Source organism: Belonocnema kinseyi, chromosome 5 (assembly GCF_010883055.1).
Source record: "Belonocnema kinseyi isolate 2016_QV_RU_SX_M_011 chromosome 5, B_treatae_v1, whole genome shotgun sequence".
Taxonomy (NCBI): Eukaryota; Metazoa; Arthropoda; class Insecta; order Hymenoptera; family Cynipidae; genus Belonocnema; species Belonocnema kinseyi.
Genome location: NC_046661.1, coordinates 49,505,167 through 49,528,635, shown reverse-complemented (window position 1 = coordinate 49,528,635; position 23,469 = coordinate 49,505,167). Strand labels below are relative to the sequence as shown.

At 36.9% G+C, this 23,469-nt stretch overlaps 1 protein-coding gene across 1 annotated transcript in view; it reads left to right on the top strand.

Annotated features, from left to right (window-relative positions):
• The window catches only part of LOC117173399, a 60,472-nt gene extending 37,311 nt beyond the window's left edge, over window positions 1-23,161 (top strand). The window contains exon 4 of the transcript XR_004467170.1: window positions 23,144-23,161. The gene's annotated coding sequence lies outside the window, so the exon portion shown is untranslated. The remainder of the gene's footprint in view (window positions 1-23,143) is intronic.
• Window positions 23,162-23,469: the final 308 nt, after the last annotated feature.

The window sequence follows — 23,469 nt, the reverse complement described above, 5'->3', positions numbered from 1 at the left end:
TTGCTAATAGCCTAAAAAGCATCCCTGCGTGTCAACAATATGCTAGAACACTTGCAGGAAAAATGCAGAAGGCGGTTGTCCTTGGGTCGCTCCGTGTTCTTAAGGTCCATGAGGCTTTTGCTGAATCGTCGTATTGATTCCTTTACAGACTGTAACCACCTATCTCACGGTTTTGAGACGTGGTTATGGCTGAAATTTTACCGCGATTTCGCTGGAAGCGGGTGCAGTTTTTCAGATTAGCACCCGCTCCCGGCGAAATCCTGCGGTTGTCCTTATGACAAATTTTTAATTATATATATAATCACCTATCTCACGGTCGTCAGACGTGATTGTGGCAGAAATTTTACCGCGATTTCGCTTGGAGCTGGTGAAATTTTTCTGATTAGCATCCGCACCCGGCGAAATCCTGCGGTTGTCCGTATGACCAATTTTTAATTAATTATTATTGAATTTAATTATTATTAATATTAATATTATAATGATAAATTATTATATCAATATTAATGAAAGGTTGACTATTTATTAATAAAAATAGTTCAACTTTTAACTAAAACAATTAGTTTTCAGCCAGAAAATAAATTTTGAAGAAAGGACATAAATAAAAAAAATGGTTAAAATTGTTTTCAGAAAAATAGTTAGATTTTTGAAGAAAAAGGTAAATTTTTATCTAAGAGGCTGAACTGTATACTAAAAACAGGAATTTTTAATAAAATATATGAATTTTTCAACAAACATATTTATTTTTCACAAACACTAATTTTCTATACAAAAAATCAATGTTTAATCATAATTAAATTTTGGACAAAAAAGATTAAATTTATACCAAGAAAGACGAGTATTCAATCAAATGCAAAAATTTTCAATTAAAATAGATCAATTTTCAATGAAACATGGAATAGTTAAAATTCTTTAAAATCGTTGAAATTATTGAAATGAATTGAAAATTCCTTGGAATGTTTTAAAATATCCTAAAATATTTTAAATCCTTTAAAGGATTTAAAGTTATTTAAATTCTTTGAAATTCCTTCCGATCATAAAAATAAGTTGAAAATTTCTTTGCATCTTTTAAAACATCCTCAGATATTTAAAATCTTTTGAAATCTCTTGAAATTTTTTAAAGCTCTTGAAAATTCCTTGAAATTTTAAAAATACCCTGAAATATTTCAAGTCCTTAGAATCTTATACTAAATTATTATAATCAACCCGGTAATAAGCGTTGAATTCAGAAAAATGAAGAATTTGTATTCCCATGAATACGCGATTTTTGCTCCGTCTAAAAATCTCCCAACGGGAACAGAAAAAGTGAAAATCCTATTACTCTCAATTAACTTAGTGAAATTTAATGAAAGCATGTATTTAACCTGTTTTTTATTATTAAATATTTCTATAACTAATAAATTCGAAAAATTTTAAAATTTATATTTATTTACATTTTAATAATTTATTTAAACGTCTTAAAAAATACATCAAAGAAATCTATTTAAATGTGTGAATTAAAATAATTTTAACTCTAGAGAGGCGGACTTGAATTAATTAAAATTAAATTTTTAAAGCTTATATTGCACGTGCAGCAATCCAAAGAATTTATTACGCATATTAGGTGAACTTATTAAAAGGAATTAAAAAATCTTAAAATATGAACACTTTTGGGAATAGAATACATATCTGTGAGGTTATCTGTCGGTACCATTACAAGGAATTAAATATATGGAAAACACATTCTCTTTTTGGGAATAGGAAACTATGCGGCGACCGCTTTGGAAATAGAAACAAATTAGTTTCTGAGATATCCTATTCTTATAATGACATTTTAGACAGATGGAAAAATCGCGCATTCGAAATAATAGAATAATCTTCACTTTTCCGCTAAAATCTAAAAATATTCAGTTTTTCTCTATTTAACGCTTGTTACCGGGAATTGAAAATTCCTTGAAATCTATTAAAATATTCCTAAATATATCAAATCCTTTAAAATCTTATATTAAATTACTGTAATCAATTGAAAATGCCTTGGAAACTTTTAAAATTCTATTCAATTTTTCAAATCCTTCAAAATTTTTTGAAATCTTTTGAAATATTTTGAAATTCTTTAAAGCTCTTGAAAATATCTTGAAATTTAAAAAATACCCTGAAATATTTCAAATCATTTAAAATCTCTTATTAAATTTCTTTAATCAATTGAAATTCTTTGGAAATTCTTTCGCTTGAGTTCGTCAAAAAAATAATTCATGAAAAAAAAAATGTCTCTTATTTTAAATTGGAAAATAATATTTTACAGCTTTTAAACTAAATAATAAAATACTTCATTTTTATACTATTTGTTTAGTTGAAAATTTCTAAGCATTATACTGTACTCGATCAAAAAAAAATATTTGCAATATTCCTAATTTTTTTTAGAAATTATGTGCTTATAAGCATGAAAAAATACAACAGCAAAGCAATGAAACAATTAAAATCTAAATGTTAACTGAAACTGTGAAATGAGTTTCAGGACTAAAATGCTAATGAAAATATAGTAAATAGACAAAAAAATTGTTAAAATTTCCTCTCAACAAAATATAGGTTTAAATCCTATAATTAAATTTTTGTAATATTTTCATAATTTAAACTTTAAATATTTAAGGATGTTTTAAAACATTTCAAGGAATTTTCTGTTTATTTTTTATAATTTATAAGACTTTTAAAAAATTTAGAAAGATAATTTTTTTAAATTCCAAAGTACATTAGAAATCTTAAAAAAAAGTTCTAGGTATTTTAAAATATTTCGAATGATTTGAAAAATTTGAGAGAATTTTAGAAGGTTCCAATGAATTTTCAATTTATTACAGAAATTTAATATGAGATTTTAAAGAACTTGAAACATTTCAGGGTGTTTTTAAAATTTCAAGATATTTTTAGGAGCTTTAAAAAATGTCAAGAGATTTCATAAGATTTTGAAGGATCTGAGAGAATTTGAAAAGATTCCAAGGAATTTTCTATTGATTACAGTAATTTTATGAGATTTTAAAGGATTTTATATATTTTAAAGTATTTAAATAAATTTTTAGGAATTTTCAATTGATTATATTAATTTAGTATGAGATTCTGAAGAATTTGAAATATTTTAGAGTGTTTTTAAAATTTCAAGGAATTTTCGAAAGCTTTAAAAAATTTCAAGAGATTTGAAATGATTTCAAATATTTTATTTTTAAAAATTCCAAAGTACTTTAGAAATCTTTAAAAGATGTGAAGGTATTTCAAAAGATAGTTGACAGGGTCTAATTGCGATTCATCAGTCATTGGGCGAAGCAGTATCTGCTCTGCATACATTTTAATCTCCTGAATCTAGTGTTAGGCTGCCCGTACGAGTCCCGTACTAATGACAAACACTTCAACATTTTTGTCGGAACCAGCTCTCTTAAAAAATTCTATTTTCTTTAACTGAGTTTTGTGTCTGGCTTTCTGGCCTAGTCCCGTACTCAAGGCGAGCACCCCGACTTTTTCCTCAAGGTTGCAAGTTTTCCGGCCGAATCCCATGCTCAAGGGAAGGACACCCGACTCTTTCTTCGGGACTTGCTCTCTTGATTCCTGAGAAGAGGAAAACCGGGCCGTGGGGTGGGAATGACGGGCCCCTATATGTAAATTTGAAAAGTTAGAATCCAGGCCGATGAAAACTAGGGATTTGGGAACGATCTCCCCGTTCCCGCGTCAGGCCTGGCTCTCTTTAACGAACCTTACTTCATCTCAGTTTGATTCGAGGCCTTCCGATCAAATACCGTACTCAGGGCCAGCACCCATAGTCATACAAAGCAAACTCTCGTTGCTAAAAAACGGGTCAGCACACAAGAGATGGACCGTCGCTTTCATTGAGCATATCCACAAAAAGCACGTGATTTACTAACGAACTCCTGACTATGGACGGCCTGGCAAGCATTCATTCGGCTACGAGAGCCGAAACGGGTCTATTCACCTTCGACTAGCAGCCTGTAGAACCAGCAACTGTATATGGCCTGCCTGAAAGCTTATCGGTAAGAGAGGAAGCCAGCTCAGAGATCCATCCTTGCATAAACATCTGCAGGCGAAGCCTTTACACCCCATATTAGGGGTATTGAATAATTCCGTATCTTGGGGCACCCTTCCCGAACTCAGACTCGCTCAACCACCTCTCTACTCCGGAAGCCCCCCCCCCCCCCTCTCTTCTTATCTGCATATGACAGCCAAGTTTCATTAACATTTTTGATTTTGAAAGGTTTTCAGTTTGGAATTATTCAATTTATAAAAGGAATATGTCAGAATAGAGTGTCCCTTATTTTTTATTTAGCGAATATCTTCTATTTCATGTGCCAGTTTTCTTCAAGCCCTCAACATGGAACGCAAAACTTGAGCAAAATTGGTTATTATTTAGAGTCCAAGCAAAGAGCATGAAGTTTCTCAGACTGGCTCCACAATCTATACTAAGAATTGCACGTACGTCGACGTACGTTGGTATCAACGCGCACATGTGCTTTGTTTCCCATCGCTACCAGCCGGCACGCGTGTTTCATTGGTTCATATTCCATTATTTCTGTGATGCAATGCAGTTCAATATTTACTAGAACACTGGAATGTAAACCAATAAAACACACTCTACAGTTGGTAGCACTGTACAAAAACGCACATGTATACACTGATGCCAATATGCATCGACGTAGGTGCAATTCTTAGAACACATTATGCAGTCAGCCTCATTGATTTAACACGGTAAAAAGTCAGCTCATTTTAAATCGAATATCTAAACGCAATGATATGTTGCTGTAAAAAAATTGAGTTCAACTTAGTATTGCGGTTTATAAACGCTTTTTAAAGTTCTTTTTTATAAATAATCATTAATCGGTGAGTTAGGAATACTCATTCACCTGTTTACTGATTTTCAATTGCTGAAATAATTTACATTTGTTCAAAAATTATTTTTTTCGAAAAACATTGCCAAATGAACTCATATCCTAGACGTTATGAGTTCTTTAATCATTTATAATAATCACGTAACTTGAACAAAAGAAAATTGTTCAAACAATTTAAATTTGTCTGAACATTTCCGAGTATTCTTAGAAAACAAATCGCGGTAATTGAAAATATTAGTATTTAGCCATTTAGTATTATTTCAATAATTGTGATATAATGTATATAAATTACTTTATTGTTATCATTCATTAAACAAACAGTGGTCCTGAATCAGAAATTATTATCATTTACGAAAAAAATTTTTAAAAAGCGTTAATAAACTGTAATATTATAAAAAATTCAAATTTGTCACTTGTAAGGTTTTCTTTGGGGACCCATACAGAAACTTAGAAGTGATTCTTATTTTCTGACGAATTCTTCGCGATATATTAATATATTAGTATAATAATACATTTTTTAGCTATTTTTAGTGGTCCTATTCACGCCTCATTTTATGATTGAAAATCTGTCCACTTAAAAATAACTTGATAATCAGACTAAGAAATGCATTAGCTTAAAAGTCTATTTACTGGGTGAAAAAAACTCAGATACATCAGTCGGGGCTAGAGGTTGTTCTTATTAAATATAAAACTTTTTTAATTTATAGAATTGAGCCTCCCGCGATCAAAACGGGACACGGTCGAAATGCCTTGGTTTGAGTTGGCCTCTTGGTTATTCCCGTTCTTGATTTTTTCAAGTCGGATTTCCAATTTCTTTGAAATAGGATATGCTTCTTAAAAATTGAAACTCCTACTTGAAAAAGTCGAGAACGGGAAAAAGCAAGAGGCCAACTGAAACCAGGGCGTTTCGAGGGTGTCCCGTTTTGATCGCGGGAGGCTCAATTTGTGTTGCAAATCTTGAAAATTTGAAATTTTTTTTGCAATTATAGAATTTTGAACACGCACTTTTGAAATTGTTCAATTTTTTAAAATAGTTTATTTACTTTATTTTGTCCAAATAGCCCACCGTTCCCAGAACGGATATCAGTTAGGTTCAACCTACGAAAAACATCGCTTACCAACTAAGTCAGAGTACCTATCGGTTTAAATAGTTACTAAATCTGAATTCGGGGTTTGTTTGACCTCATAAGGTCACAGTCAAGGTCAGTTATAGGTCAAACATACAGAATCCATCGTTAACGGACTAGACGAGATACATATAGGTTTTTGGGGTCACGACATTTTAATTCGGTGTCCGTTTAATCTAAAAAGTTCACGATCAAGGTGAATTTAAGGTCAAATCTACGACATCTTAAACCCGCAAACTCTAAACCCACAGTATCAAACAACAAATACTTAGTACCTCAAACTTCGAGCTTATAACCCGAAAGCCCGAAAACCCTAAGTCCAAAAACCTTAAGCCTACAAACGCTGAGCCTAAAAACCCCAAGGCGAGAAAGACTATATTCACAAACGCTATGTCCAAAACCCCTAAGACTACAAATCCCGATCCCACAATTCCCAAGCTTAGCAACACCATTCTTACACACCTCAAGCCCACACATTTTAAGCCCACAAACACCAACCCTACAAACCTCAAGCCCACAAATCCAAAGTCCACAATTCCCAAGCCCACACAAATCCCAAGTCTAGCAACACCATGCGCGCACACCCCAAGCTCACAACCGTCAAGCCCACATATACTAAATCCAGAAACCCTTAGTTTGCAAATACAAATTCCACTAAGCCAAAGCACTGAATCGCTTAGTTATAAAGCTAAAATCGTTTCGCAACCATACTGGGAGTTTGGAGTTTGTAGATGTGAATATTGTGTTGTTTGAGTTTGGGGGTGTGGATTCGTAAGTTTGTGAGTTTGACATTTATAGGCTTGAGGTTTGTTGGCATAGGGTTTGTAGATTTGCTGTTTGTAGGCTTGGAGCATGTGGACAATGAGCTCATAGGCTTATAGTTAATAGGTTTGAGGTTTGTTGGCTCGTAATTTGTAGGCTTGAGGTTTATGGGCATATGGTGTGTGGGCTTGGGATTCGTGGAATTAAGTTTTGTCTGCTTGGAGTGTGTCGGCTTCAGGTTTGTAGGCTTAAAGTTTGTTGGCTTGAAGTGTGTGGACTTGGAGTGGATACATGGCTTAGAGTTTGTAGGCTGGAGGTTTGTTGGCTTGTAATTTGTAGATTCGAGGTTTGTGGACTTAAGGTGTGTGGACTTCAGATTTGTAAAATTAAGGTTTGTGGGCTTGGGGTGTGTGAACTTCAAGTTTCTAGATGCAAGGGGTTCGGGCTTGGCGGTAGTAGGCAAACATTTATTGTGACTGTATGTGGTTAAAGAACCCACCCATCTAAATTCAGCGACCACTTAAACCTAAAGGTACCATGAATTAAATGGTGAGCGATGAATTTTTTAGGTTTAACCTTAAACATATCTTGATCCTGACCTGATAGTTTTAAACGGAAATAGCATTCGGATTTATCAACCTCGAAAACATTGATATGACCTTATGGGGTCGAACAAAGCCTGATTCGTATTCAGCGACCACTTAAACCTCAATGTGCCCTAACTTAGTTGGTTAGCGATTAATTTGGTAGGTTTTACCTAGAATTGACTTTCATCCTGACCTGATGGCGTCAAACGGGCACCGGATTTGGATTTAGCGACTTCAAAAACATAAGGCACACCTAGTCCCTCTTGTGTTGCAGGTTTAGAGCGGTTTGTGGTCCTTTATTATTAACCGAGAAATTCTACAAGAATATAAGGAAGATGTCCCAGTTATCGTAAGATTCAGATAAAAGTGTCCCGAATAATTATTTCCACCATAAAAACACAATAACAGCTTACAATGATTCGAGAAACAAAGAAAATCGCTAAAGGCTCAGGTTAGGATACGTGGCTTATTGCTTTAGCGCTCGCTGGTGTAAGGAAATAATCGCCTTGGACGAAAATAATTTTTTAAAATTAAACAATAATTTCTACTTTGCAAAAACATGTGTAATTTTCATTTAGAATATTTTTTGTGCTAACCATACAGACCACGATTGCTGGAACTTCATAAAAACCTGGTTGTTTTTTAGCACAAGTATAAGGTAATTAAATTGTAAAGAAATCATTGATTTTGCTTTATAATAGCTAAAAGACATTTCAAACACAATTTAATTCTCCGCGCGAAGATAGCGTCGAAAACACACGATTAAACGGGCATGAACGAATTCCAAATCGTGATTAACAGGCCATCAGCGCATTTTGACTTTTTATTTAACATTAATTAAAACTAGCATTGCGTATGTTGAAAATCAGATTTTTATAGTATTCTAGCAGAGACAAACTTAGAAAGAGTTCATTATTAGGCAACACCACTATCGTCCTTAGTCGACTCTCCAGGCCATTTCGGAAACTAGCATCTAACCATTCACCATCTTACGTATATATGGATTCTCACGCACGCAGGCGCAACTCGTTGAGCCACATGTCCAATGTCTACCTATGCCAATCTTGTCGAAAGGGAACAGATGTGATGGGCTGGGTAAAATGTATGTGACCTGCAGAGAGAATCTCAGCTTTTAGTGTGTTTTGATTTTCTTTTTATAAAACAGTGTAATCGCATTTTAGGTGGGACAAGATAAATTAAAGTTCACAGTGACATTACAACATGCAGAAGAGAAAAGTGCGAATTGTGTTTAAATGTAATAAATCCGTTGACGCAATTTTGACACTATGCAGGTTATTTTGTTATTTTCTTTTCGAACTGCCGATTTCTTCTCTGTCAAATTTTTATGTTCTACAGGTTATTAATGTTTCCTGACACTATATAAATCATGTTTATTCTAATTTTAGGTCTCTGTCGCTGTCTCGGGATTCTGAACTTTATAAATAGAGATATTAGGCACTTTTGTTTCGTAATACATCATTTTTTTCTCAAACACGTATCATATTTTTATAATTATTCTTAATACCAAGATCTGCTAAGATGATATATCTTCTTTTAGTTAATTTTAAGTTCAGAGCCCCAACTTTTAATTTGTTTAAATTGCAATTTACGAATACCCACTTCAAAGTTTTAATTTGAAAGATGTCACGTTGACAAAACACCTCATTTAAAAAAATCGAAAACTGCTTTTGCTGTAAAGTTGTTATTGAACAACAGGTTGATTTGGCGTGGAAAAAACGACGGCAATGAATATCAGTTAGAGAAATCCGCGTTAAACGGTCAAGCAGGAGCAATTGATTTTCTTCCTCGACCTATTGATGATCCAACACCACCACATCCTCCAGAGGTGGATGACCTTATACAACCAGAGGCAGAAGCAGAGGTTTAGCCACCAAAAAAATGAAAAAAATGGACATGCAATAAGAACAGAAATGTTATGCGCCTTTATTTTTTGGCAGAGAAATGTTAGCAAAGTGTGAGGAGAGAACATCATAGACTCTTCTTATTTAAATACCCAGAGCTAGACACAAAAATAAATGAGAAGAATCTGGCAGATAAAAAACGCTCAATATATGTAAACAGACTACTTTCGGCTGTTAAAATAGCTGCTATCAAAATGGAAGTGCAACGACAGCTTCCTATTGATGAGCTCGCCTTGGAATATGTGTATAGTGAAGACTTGATTGGTGCTGAAGGCATAGATGCTACGCTTAATGAACATCATGCACCGGATTCATTAGAACCACATCCGGATATTACTAACGATGATGTGGGTAGGGAAATCTCAGAAAACTACATCACGGGAAAGGAATTTTGGTCATGTTTTACTAGAGTTCATATACGTAGAACCAACACTAAGCCATTCGTTGCCCAAATTGAACATCACAAATGAACTGCGTGCACTAATAGAACATCTCGACATCAAGGTTTTATCTACGTATTCGAATGTAGCACAAACTGCATTAGAGGTGCAAACTCTCGTATACTGTGCAGCTGTGGCAAATGTTAGAACGTTGGGTCGGAAAACTAGGCCTGCAAATGCAGTTTTTGTCCCAGCAAGGGGTCGAGATCCACCATGGAAGATCAGGTTTGATATGGATGTCAGAAAAATAAGCTGCAAATTGGTTCGATTAACTCAATATAAAAAAGGAAATAAAACCAGAAAACTGATAAACCATGTTGCTAAAATCATCCACCATCGGCACATCCAGACGAGTGTGCATCTTGCGTTGGCAAGGTGTTTTCAGAAGATCATTGATCACCCAGATCTGATGCCAGCTTTCATGATCCAGGTTACTACGTATATGATACCAAACAAACCAGACGCTCAAAATCCATCTGACTTTCGACCGATAGCCTGTCTTCCAACAATTTATAAATGTCTTACAGCTATCATTGCAGATAAGGTATATTCTCATTGCGACGAGAATGAAATTCTTACAGAAGAACAAAAAGGATGTTGTAAAAACTTACGAGGCTGTAAAGATCTAGTCACTATAGACGCTATTGCCATGACTCAAGCTCGTAAGCATCAAAGGAACTTACACATGGTATACATTAACTACAAGCAAGCGTTTCCTTCCGTGCCGCGTGACTATTTGCTTGATGTCTTAAAACTTTACAAAATCTGCCCACGCATAACTGACTTTCTAAGCCATGCGATGCGGCTCTGTGGTACAAGAATCAAGTATTTTGATCATAGATAACTAAGGATATCTAGATCAATATGCTTTACGACGGGTATATTTAAAGCAGACTCCTTCAGCGCACTGTTTAGCGTTGAATCCAGAAACTGCAGAAAGTGATCGATGTCACACAGCCGTTTTCTAATGATATCCATATGGAATTCGGACTAAATAAATGTAGAACAGTGCATTCAATCAGAAAGGAATTAGGGATCGCAGAGTTAGAGAACGAATTCGAAAATGACATCGAGGCGATAGTTGAGGCAACCCTAACGACTGCCTTCACTACGAGACTCAGATTAATTATGAAGAGTTTTCTCAACTCGACGAATAAAATCAGGGCGATCAACACATATGCCATCCCTGTCCTCACGTACTTCTTCGGGCTCATAAAATGGTCTAACACCGACCTTGAAAAGTTAAACAGAATTGTTCGCGTAGAAATGAGGAAGCTCCGAATGCGCCACAGAAATTCAGCGATTGAAAGAGTAGTTCTACCACGACATTTAGGGAGTAGGGGCATCGTAGATGTCAAAAAACTATGTGAGTCACAAGTTATAGAGTTGCGAGACTATTTTAACAGCAAACGAAATGTTGCGCTTTACAGTACCATCTGTCAAGCGGATCTTGACTATATGCCCTTAAATTTTTCCTCAGATGGGGCTTTGAATATCAGGGCAGAAACCAAAGAGGAATTAGGAATTCAATGAAGGCAGAAAGCCATCCATGGCGAGCACCCTAACACGTTAGATCAAAATGAAGTGGATAGTGAGGCATCTAATATTTGGCTAAGAAAGGGTGCTCTGTATCTAGAGACGGAAGGATTCGGCATTGCAATACAGGACAACGTTGTCAGCACAAGGAATTATTGCAAACACGTGTTACATCAAGACGTGGTTAACCGGTGCCAATTATGTGAAGATACCAACGAATCTATCAAGCACATTATTAATGGCTGTCGCGTAATGGCCCAGAGAGAATATACGCACAGGCACAATGATGTAGCGTGCATTATACATCAACAACTTGCTCTAAACCTAGGACTCTTAAAAGAATGGACTCCCTTCTATACATACATTCCAATGCCCGTTTTAAAAAGCGAAGATTACATCTTTTATTGGGATGTTACTATCCGAACGGATCATTACATCCGGCCCAATTGACCTGACGTCGTGATGCGAGAAAAAGTGGTGGAAGATAATACATCTTCGACATTGCTTGTACGCTTAACCAAAATAGCAGCTCAGAAGGCGGTTTTAATAAACACCTGTCGCATTGTAAGAAAATTTCTTGACCATCAGGAAGCGAGCGACTAAAAACCCGTCGGGTAGCGTGCTACAAAATTTCAGAATAAAAGTGTTTCTAATTTTTGTACAGCAAAAACAGAAACAGAGATCTAAAATTAGAATAAACATGATTTATATAGTGTCTGTAAACACTAATAACTTGTAAAATATAACAATTTGGCAGAGAAAATATCGGCAGGTCGGAAAGAAAATAACAAAATAACCTGCAAAGTGTCAAATTTGCGTATACGTCGGTCAAAATTGCCACATACGCCGGAGCCGGCCCGTCTCATCTGTTCCCTTTCGACAAGATCGACATCTGTCGACATCGGACATGTGGCTCAGCGAGTTGCGCGTGTGTGTGTGAGAATTCATATATACGAAAGGTGGTGAAAGGTTAGCTGCTAGTTCCTGAAATGGTCTGCAGAGTCGACTATGGACGGTAGTGATGTTGCGTAATAATGGACACCCTGTCAGTTTCTCTCTGATTCTAGGAAGTTCCATGTTTTATGGAGGATGAGGCCACCATTATTACAGTGGAGCTTTCGCTATCTAGTATTCTCGCTACCTGATGTTTGGTCAATTTTTGTTGGGGTTGACAAGTACTTACAATGCGAACTGTTATTAGTCAACAATAGGTAGCGTATAGTTCTGTATATTGCCGGAAAATTCAGGCGGATTTACCTTTTTGTGATTAGTCGCAAAAGAGTGATTGGGCATACCTATTGATGGCGGCCGAAATTTTCACAGAAGACGTCAAATCTACTTGTCAAAGTAATTGTCGACCTTTCACAGTCCGAAAGGTTGGGTAGACAGACTGGTGGAATGAGAAACTCGAAATGCTTGGCTGGGAAAACCCGAGAGATTTTCAGACGTACCAGTACTGGTAAAACGAAGCAAAATGAACCTTATTTACGGCTATGAGGGATAAATATAGTAGTGCAATACGTAAGGCAAAGAATGAAAGCTGGATCAACTTTTGCACTGACATCTAGAAATGAGCAGAGGCGGCTAAACTGGATAAGCTGCTCTCCTTAAAATCCGGATGCTATTCTCGGCACTCTGAAATTTCCCGGCGGGGGATACTTAGCTTCTGACGGGGATACCTTGCCTCACTCGATCAAGGAAAATTTTCCGGGTTTTACAAAGTAAGGAGAAGAGGAGGCGACATCCTGGGGCAATCAAAGCCGCCTGTTGCATAACTGGGCCCGAAACGGCGGCTAGCCCACGAGATTGTTACCCCAGCCAGGGTCAGCTGAGCCCTGAAGTCCTTCAGTCATTGCAAGTCTTCTGGTCTGGATGGCATTTATCCAGTCTTCTTACAGAGGACTGTTGAGATCATCATAGCGCCGACTGTGAGATTTGCTAGCGCCCCAAGAACAGCAGAGATGGCCCTAAGAACAGCTGTTAACCTAATCAAAGGACAACTGAAGCATAAAGGCCTCATGATTTGAACCATTATGGACATCGAAGCAGCCTTTAACTACACCTCTGGAGAGGTGATCAGGAAGGCCATGATCGCACCTGCTGTATCTATTGCAATCGTGGAATGGACCCTCCACATGTTGGTTAATAGAAAGCTAACCACGACTAAGGTGGATACCGCTTTATGTGGAACTGTTGACTCGGGATGTCCGCAGGGAAATGTTTCATTACCCTTGCTACGGTGTCTGGTAGCGGATGAACTGCTTCATCTGCACAAGAGTTAGGGCCACCACATTATGCAAACGATACACTAGTTATCATTCGCGACCAGCATCTGGATGCGCTTTTCCGAGTAATGCAGAAAACACTAAGAATCGTAGACTCATTGTGTAAGAAGACTGTCCTATCAGTCAATCCGAGTAAGACGGATACAGTCATCTTCACCAGAAGGTATAAGTGGGGAACCACGAGTATATGGAAACTGGCTGGACATCAACTGGAAATCAAAGGAGGAGCTAAATATCTAGAAGTCATTCTGGACAAGAAGCTCTCATGGAAAGAGCACCTGAAAAACAGGTGCAAGAAGCTGGTAGCAACTCCATGGTTCTGTAGGAACGCCATAGAAAAAAGCTGGAGTTTGAAGCCGGAGACACTTATGTGGAACTACACAGCAATCCTGCGACTCATTCCAAGCTATGTGTCTGTGGTCTGGTGTAGAAGGGTCTAACTGTCTACTGTGAAATCTCGACTGAAAAGGATCAGAGAACTGATTCTGAGAGGTATCACTAGTGCCTCGAAGTCGACACACACGACGGCTTTGAAGGAACTAATAGGTTTGAAGCTCCTCTATATCCCCATTAAGACTGGCTGCGAAGGCCCCCAGAAGTCTAAATATTGGTAAACGATAGCAGTATCTCGAAAGTAGTGCGGATGCCAATTGACATCGCGAGGAGGCCGATACTGAGCATGTTCAGGGAAAAATTGTCTATTCGTCGCTATCTCTTCAACAAGAAGTATCAAGTTAGCTTATCTGCGAAAGAGGAATGGTTTAATGGTGAGGCACGTCTGCCTAGTGATGGAGAAACCCGGTTCACAGATGGCTCCGGGAACAAGGAGAACGCGGAAGCCGTTGTGTATAGTAGAAGGAATGGAATGGGCTTCACAATTGCGATGGAGTCCTACGGCACAGTTCTACACTCTTAGAATACGGACATGCTCGTATCTGCGCAGATAGCAGGGCTGCTATCATGGCTCTGAATGAAACAACGACAACGTCGCTTCTAGTATGGGAGTGGCTTGAGGAACTGAATAAGCTAGAAACAGAAAACCGAGTCACTCTGCTTTGACTCCCTGAACACAGCGGCATCAATGGTAATGACATACCGGACAGGTTAGCAGAGCTAGCAGTGAAAGGAAATTTTTACTGGATCCGAGCAAGTTGCAGGCATTTCCAGTAGGTTAGTCGCTAGAATATTAGCAATTGGCTGACCGACGAACTTTATAATGAGTGCGGTTTAGTCTCTGGCTTCAGACAGGCTGAAAAGCTCTTGGGCTCAAAGCTAAATTCTCCCCATGCGAAGAAATTACTCAATATCAGGAGGAATTAAGTCAAGTTCCTAACAGAAATGTCCATAAGACAGGGAAACCTCCGGTATCACAGATATAAGATTGGGTTTGAAAAAAGTCTCCTCTGTTGTCTGTGCGGAAAGGATGATCAAACTTCTACTCATATCCTTTTTTTACTGCCCGGCGATTGCGGGGAAACCTGTAACACTCACAGACTGTTACTGCATCAATGAGTCTGAAATATCAGCTGAAAGCGTGGCTGCGGTCCTCTCGTAAGGGCTGTTACGGTCTAAACCCAGAATAATAATAAATATTTTTTGAAAGATTTTAAGTTGTACATGTTTGGACAACGATTCATTCCTAATCATTGAAGATAACCCTATTGCGGTTGCCAAGGAGTGATAGATAAAGCAATGCTTGCTTTCGGATTGCCATGCTGGCGTTGTATACCGTCGAGGCGAGGCAGCCGGGTGAGGCATTCGGGTGAGGCAGTCGGGTGAGCCCCTACCATCGCCCACTGCAGTGAGTATCAGGACACGCCTGTGACTGATGTGCGTAGCGCTGCTTCGCTCAGCTTCAATCGCCAGTTAAGGTGCTTCTTCAGCTTTGAAATTTTGCCCATGTATTACGCAAACAAGCTTCTGTCGTACAATTATGAATTGTTTGATTCCATATTTTAACCACAGAATATAAATGTAAACATATAGAATCAAACATAGAGGTATTTTCGAAAAATGGTCTGGTTCTTGTTTTATGTCAATTAATTGAATATTGATGCATTTTTCGCACCTGGGAAGGAGCAAACCGCCACCATGAGTTTAGTCATGGCAAACGTAGCATCGGCGTAGCAGAGGAGCGTTTTTCGAGATGGGGACCAAACCATAGAATTATAATATTAAATGACACACTGTGTACAGTTTATACGACGTTAACATTTTATGAAAATTATAAATATATTTGAAATCGACTTATAAGATTATTCAATTTCAAGAAATGTGAAAAATAATCGTATTTTATGATTGAAATATAATTGTTTGCCAATGTTTGGAATAGTAAACTTTTCTTAAAACGTTATTTTATTATTTAAATATTTATTTATGGTCTATTTTTCAACTTTCTTAAAATTGAGTCAGAGCTGTTCACGTTTTGTAAATTGGTATCTTATTCTAAGTTTTGTTTAATATATACATAATTTTTATATGAGTGGGACGATGGTCGTGGGGGCTAAAGCGTAGGCTTTGGACCCACTCCTTCGGCTTGCGGGTTCGATTCCCGCCTCGCACTCTGGAAGAGTCTCGGTGGCCCATGCGGTGAACACTAGCCTAGCAAGGGAGTTGTTCATCTCCGGAGAGTCGTGGGACCGGTACCTCTAGAGAAAAAGTTTTTCTCTAAGTACTTAAGGCTGTTGCTCTTGGTGGTTCGGAACCCACCTTAAACTGTAGGTCCCCCTTCCACCACCAAGTAAGTGTGTGGAGGGTGTGTAAAGGAATAAAGAAGGTGTAAGAAAAATGTAAACCCTTAGGGGACACATTAGAAGCTTCCATAATTTTTATATATTTCTTGTACTGTTTAATAAATTTTTACTCGAGGAGTAGGAAAACCTGTTAAAAGCTTAATGTTATTTCGTATACTATTAACTTTTTTTTTATTTTCCGTCAAATTGAGTGCAGATGGTTGGGATCAACAAAACAACCACATCAACAACAACCAGCAAACAACAGCAACCACCAAAAGTAGTATAGGATACCAATTTAGAAAAAGTGGACATATTTGGCTCAATTATTAGAAATTTGGAAATAAACAATAAAGACGACGGAAATTGCTAAAAAGTAACAGTAATGAATTAAAAATGTAGTTTTTTTCTTTTTGGGTCATATTTGGGATGTTACGGGGAGGCTTAGGGTGGGTTGAAAATAAAGTTTATTAGAAAGGAGTTATTTTGTAGACAATCCATCCTGTAATTCGATTAGAAATATATTTATGATTTCTATAAAACTTCATGATAGTATAAATTGTACACAGTGTGTCATTTAATATTATAATTCTATGGCTCGGCCCTCACCTTGAAAAAGTAGGCTCCTCCGCTTTCTATGAATATTATTTTAATTTTTCGAATGAAAAACATTGAAATTGAACCACAAAATATGAATCTTGAAGCAAAATATTACATAAATTCTTACCAACAGTACATTCATTGTGACGCAAGCAGTTCTATTTGAAACAAATAAAGATTTAAGAAAAAATAGAAAAATTATGAATGTTTATGATTGCAGAGTTTTCAATCGAAAATTCCGGAAAAGGAATATATCAAAAAAGTCTGCAAATTGTATACCCTTAAAGTTTCAATCTTGAAAATCAAATAAATGGAAATTCCTGACATTTCCGACTTAACAATTTCTAATTCTGGGCGCAGCATATTTTTTCAGCATTTTTTGTCGTAGAATCGGGGAAGAGAGAAAAAAGTTATATCCAGAAATTAAACGAATTAATTGATTCTCTTCTACCTTTTTTCAATCGTCTCATCGTTATGTAATGAACCGAATGCAGAATATTAAAATTAAATTTCCGAATATTTTAATCACTTTTAATGAAATCGATTAATTCATAATTGTAGGAGAAAACCTGGTTTGTATATTACTTGGGCTAAATTTCAAAACTGAGAAGCGCCTTAATTTGCTCTCCTGGTGGAAAGGCTCCGGATAGGAGAGTTGAAGCGCGTTACCCATCTGGGAATTTTTACACGATTGAATATGTGGCTGCATGATGGCTAAAATATAAAATGGCATTAGTATGTGGGAGAAAAGTCCGCAAGCATATGTAATAGGTCTAATAAAAATTTTGTAAATAGAAATCCCGTAATCTGGCTTTGTACTTGAATTTATGTTAATATACGGATGTAGGCGAGATATGACCCATATGGCCTTATCCTTTACGTCTTTGAGAAACAAGTTAAATTTATTGCGTTTTTGAACTTTTTGGCCGATATATTTAATGGAATCTTTCTGTTTATTGGTTGTTCAAACATTAGCGGTGGATCTAGTTTCTTGGGTTCATTGACTAAGAAAAGTAAAGCTCGTATTGGGTTGTGTTAATTTTGACTCTTCTTAACTGGCACAATGCTTCAAAAATCACAAATGCCTCATTAAGAAGTTTTAGGATTGTTTTATCATACCATGATGATACAAATAGGATCACATCATCTGCAAATATAACCATGAGAACTCTGGGAATTGTTGGGATGTCAGCAACGTAAAGGATGAAGAGCACTGCTCCCATTTTGCTGCACTGGGGGACTTTTGCTTTAATGCAAAGTTCGTCTGAGAATGTGTCATTTATCTTTACCGAAAATTTTATGATAAAAAGGCAAGAGTGCAATAGGCAAATGAGTTGACTTAGAACTTTATAATTGATTAGTTTCTTGAGTATCCCATGGTGCCATACGCTATCAAATGCTTTTTCCACATCGAGCAAGACAGCTTCTGTGTTCCTTTTCCATTTAAAATTATCAGTTAAATTTTGTATGAGTTTAAGTATCACGTGTTGTGTGAAGTTCTCTTTTCTAAAACCAAAATGATCTGGATTAAGAAGTATGTCTTTCTCGATCTACTTATTTATTTTAATGAGAATTATCATTCTGAAAATTTTTCTCATTATATTTAGTCATCTAATGGGACGGTAGCTTTTGGGATGATACAGAACAAGTCCGATAACTTGTCGTTCGATAAGTGTACACTCCCCTTAAAACACCATGATACGTACGGCACGCACACTAATTGTGGTTCTCCTACGGCGTGTGCTATTTTGCTCATGATTTGCACCCACGATTTACGCATGGGCGCACCTAATATCGTGCTACTAGAGGGAGTATCCGATAAGTCCGCAGTTCCTGGAATTTCTCGCCCCTAAAGCCCCAAAGTTGGAAAGTTATCGGAGTTGTACTGTACTGGTTTTTTCCTGTCTTTCGGAAGACTTGGATATGAACTGTTTTCGAAGAGTTTAGAAAGTAATTTTGGTCAAAGCAGACATTAAAAATAATGGCTAAAAGGATAAGACATGATTCTGGTAGTTGTTTCAAAATCTAGTTAAAGATATGGACAGGTCGAAGAGCTTTATTGCCTTTAGTAGTTTTTATACACTTTGAAATTTCTCTAAGGTTTGTTGTCGTTATGTTTTGTTGGTAAGGGCTTTAAGGAAATCTGCAACTTTCTTTTTACAGTTACGAATTTAGGGTGGATCTAAAGAGAAATTGTGAGAGCAAAAGTGTCTTTCATAATTTTCTGCCAGAAGATTTTCCTCCTGAAATTTTATTGCAATGTTTTTTTACAAAGGTGATTAATAATGTTTTTGAGTCCGGGGTCTTATTTTGGTAGTGTTTTTGGGAGAGCGTGTTTCTTATTTTAATAATGTACAAGATTTCCCGTTTTATGGGTGTATTGTACTTTTTGACTGTAATTTTTGGTTTTTAGAGTTCTGCTGCTGTTTTCACATCTATTAGATATAAAGCTTATTAAGGATTCATCAACTTCTGTAGGATTATTTAGTGTAAGTCTAGTGTCTGTCTGTTAGTGAGGTTTGTTAATAAAAGTTACCCAGTCTGCATTTACAAAATTATAACGGGCCTTCTGGGTTTTCATCGCACTTTGTTTTTAAGTTAAGAAGGACTGGTCTATGTTCCGGATAATGTTAATATAGAAGTTGAGCACATAACTTGGACGAAAAGGCATGCTTCCCGATATTAATTCTGGAAGGTCTCAGATCAGTTAATAGACCATATGTAATAAAAGGACGAGAGGCCGTCAGCTTGGTTATATCCAGAGGGAGACAATCCTTGCAACTTAGGTTTGTTCCTCATAATGTCGGATTGCAAACAAACCAAAGCTAATGTACATCGAAAGACACGTTCCGGAATTTGCAAATGAACTCTATAATCCGGAGCCGCAGACACAAAAAGCCATTGCTCCAGTGGATTGTACCTATACATACACATCGTTCAATAAGTCCCGAGACTAACAACGAAAACAACTTTTTTTTCAAAAATCATTTTTATTCATCAACATAATCTCCTTTTAGAGTGATAAAATATTTCCAATGACTTTCCAACATTTCTATACCATGTTTATAGAAAGATTTATCCTTTGCTTCAAAATAGGCTTCAGTTTCGGCAATGACCTCCTCATTCCAGCCAAATTTTTTTTCCTGGAGCATTTTTTTGAGATCAGCAAAGAGCTAGTAGTCGCTAGGGGCTAAATCTGGCGAATACGGGGGGTGGTGAAGCAAATCAAAGTCCAACTCGTTGCTTTTTGCCATTGTTTTCATGGACTTGTGGCATGGTGCATTGTCTTGGTGAAAAAGGATATTTTTCTTCTTCGTGTGCGGTCGTTTTGCTGCGATCTCCTCCTTCAAACGTACCAACAAGTCAATATAATAATCACTATTGATCGATTTACCTTTTTCTAGGTATTCAATGAAAATGACGCCATATGTATCCCAAAAAACAGATGCCATGACTTTGCCAGCAGACTGCTGCGTTTTTGGACGCTTCGGGCGGCTTTCGCCAGCCTTGCGCCACTCAGATGATTGCCGCTTCGACTCCGGAGTGAAATGATGTATCCATGTTTCATCCATGGTCACGTATCGACGCAGGAAATTCTTTTTATTGTGAGTAAATAGCGATAAACAGCTCTCTGAATCGTCGATACGTTTCTTTTTTTGTTCCATTGAAAGCAATCGCGGCACCCACCGTTGATTTGGATGGAGAGAAGTCCGGGTAACGTTTTTCAAGCCACTGCTGGGCTTCTACGGTGTTTTTACCCATTAAAAAACAATTTTTAATCAACACGCAAAACTCGCTTTGTTCCATTTTTCAAACAAATTACAAAGTGACTCTACTCTAACCTCAATAACTCTGCTGTTTGTGGTCCAATCGACGTGAAATTTTTATACGTTTCATGTGAAGGTTCGCACTCTAGGAAAACGTGGCTAGTTTGGTACTACTAGCACCGTCTCTGGGTTAGTCTCGGGATTTATTGAACGATGTGTTACACTCAGAAAAGTAGCAATTTTCGTATTTGAAGGCAGTCGTTCTCCCAGCACAATTATCAGCATTTGATAAAACCTACTACGATTGTTGCTCCAGATGGCTTTATATTGTCTGTATTGGGACCATACTCTTCGGATTTTCACAACAATGATGCAGTAACTTTGGAAAGAGAGTACGAGAGGAGGGGTAATGCTATGAGGGGTCGGTTTTAAAATGGAGACATTTTTTTCATTGACAGAGGATATAGGAATGCGGTACCATGGCTAGAGCGCGTTGCAATTACTTGCTGGGTGCCGGCATTGATAGAGGATGGACAGCAGCAATTATCTACTAAAGATGCTAATATGTCTCGGATAGTCACGAAGAATCGATAGATCTTTGAGGCTAGGAATGAACATTTTCGCTCGATTTTAAAATTCTTTGAAGGAACAATTATTATGCCTTATCTACATCACCTTCACGAATTTTATTCCATCGCTGCCGCAATCGTTAATAGATTCAATCCACCAATAATAATAGAAGGCGCAACAGTTGAACACGGAAAAGAAATTATTCAAGAAAGCCAAACTCCAAAAGTATTACAAGCGCTTGTAGAGGATGAAAATTAATGCATGAGCCGCGCTCAGTGGGTTCGACTTCAACAAAATGTGGTTCCGGATTTTCCTATTCTTGATTTACAATATTCACGAGATCTTACCATTGATATTTATCAGGTAAATCTTGCTTCTTCATACATTCAAGATAAACTAGATAGAGATGGTGAAGAAGAAATTGCAGTTGATATGAACATGAACGTCCATGGGCTGATAAAATTGAAACAGTATTCTTGACCTCGCCGTCGAACGACGCATCATGTCTTCATTTCATACCGTGTACACTATGAAGAAGAAATAGAAGACGACAATGTAATCAGTGGTTACTACTATAATGTACTTACGGTACGCTCAACATCAACTAAACGTTAAGTATCCGGATAGCAGGTTACTGAAAATTATTGATGACGCAAATGAGCAGCACCATTAAGAGACTAATAAAATGGTGGGTTTGCATTTTTTGCATCTCTTTCCACGTAGACGTGAATGAATATCTCATTTGTTGTCGTTTATCTTAAAATTATAAGTTTCGATGCATGGAACCAAAGTGTCGATGCATAAAACCTAAAAATCGTATACTATTGAAAAATAGTTCAAACAAAAAAATTGTACATATTTTGAAGAGCTTGATTTCTAATATTATTCTGTTTTCACGTATCTGTCTTCGTTTAGCATGAAACGAAATATTTTATTTTTGAATAACATTTTCGATGGATAAAACCATAACCTTCGTTTAAAGATTGTGTGTTAAAAAACTCATTCATTCTTTCAGGACCTAAAGAAGTGTGCCAAAGCTCGATTTAATCCGTTAATTTTTTTACAGTTATCGTGTTTACGGACACGTGGTTTACGGAAGCCCTTTTTCCTTCACGTCCCTGCGATACGTTGGAAAGGGGTCGGTATTTGAACATTATTTATGTGATCAGTCACAGGGGTTTTCCTCCCATCACCATGAGTCGTTGGCAAGGCGTAGAGATTTGAACAACATCGCTTCTGTGACCAGTCACAGGGGAGCTCCCCCCCCCCCCCCCCCCCCCCCCCCGCTATTGATCTTGAAAAAGGTTCAGGGTTTCAGCAACCTTATTTCTATGACCAATACAGTCACAGAGATACCATTGCGCCACCACCAGACTGTAGAAAAGGGATTTCTAACAAATTTGTAGGTGTGCTTAGGTGCACAATTTTTGTTCACTCATTTTTTTCAAAGCCTATGTCGTTTTCTAAAAATTGAATTGCCCAAGCTCGACTTGATCTGTCAATTTTTTCGAGAATTGTCGTGTTCCCGGGCGGATTGAAAAACAGATAGACGCAATCACGAAAACTTTATTTTCAACATGAGGGGGTCTCAAAACGTGGAGATCCGTTGAAAAACTGCGGTGTCAAATTTCGGACAATTCTAATACTTTCTCAATCGTGAATCATGAGAATGTAAAAACGCTTTGAAAACATTGCAATATGAAAATAATAGTTGGAATACAGATTTGACGAAATAAAAAAAATTGTATTTAATAAAACTGTGAACAGACAGTTTTTAAAGTATTTTTGGGTTTATTTATGAAATTCCTGTAAAAAAATAAACATTTTATAAGTGAATCGTGCATGCAATTTAAATTTAAAATTATGACATTGACGCAAAGTAGAAGAAAGAGAAACAATATTATCTTTTGTTCTTGGCAATCTTCAGTTAAGGGGTAACTGAATCTTTCCTTTTAGTTCTTGCAATCATCGAATGTAGAGCTCCACGCAGGGGACGCGGCGATTAGTGGGAGAGATGGTTGGAGAAGAAGAAGGGAGTACGCGCGCCGCTCCGCACGCACTAAAGACTCTTTTTCAATCATAAGCTCAAGAAGAAAGTTATTTATCCTCATGTTGTTTTCCTATAAATTTCTTTCAATATAACTTAAAAACGTAAAACTATAAAGAGTAATAGAAAACATTCTTTGAATGAATAATGTGTGTATAAATTTCTTTGTTTCTTTATTATATAATATGAGAACATCTTTAACTAATGTCACTCTATAAAACTTAGGCGATTAAAA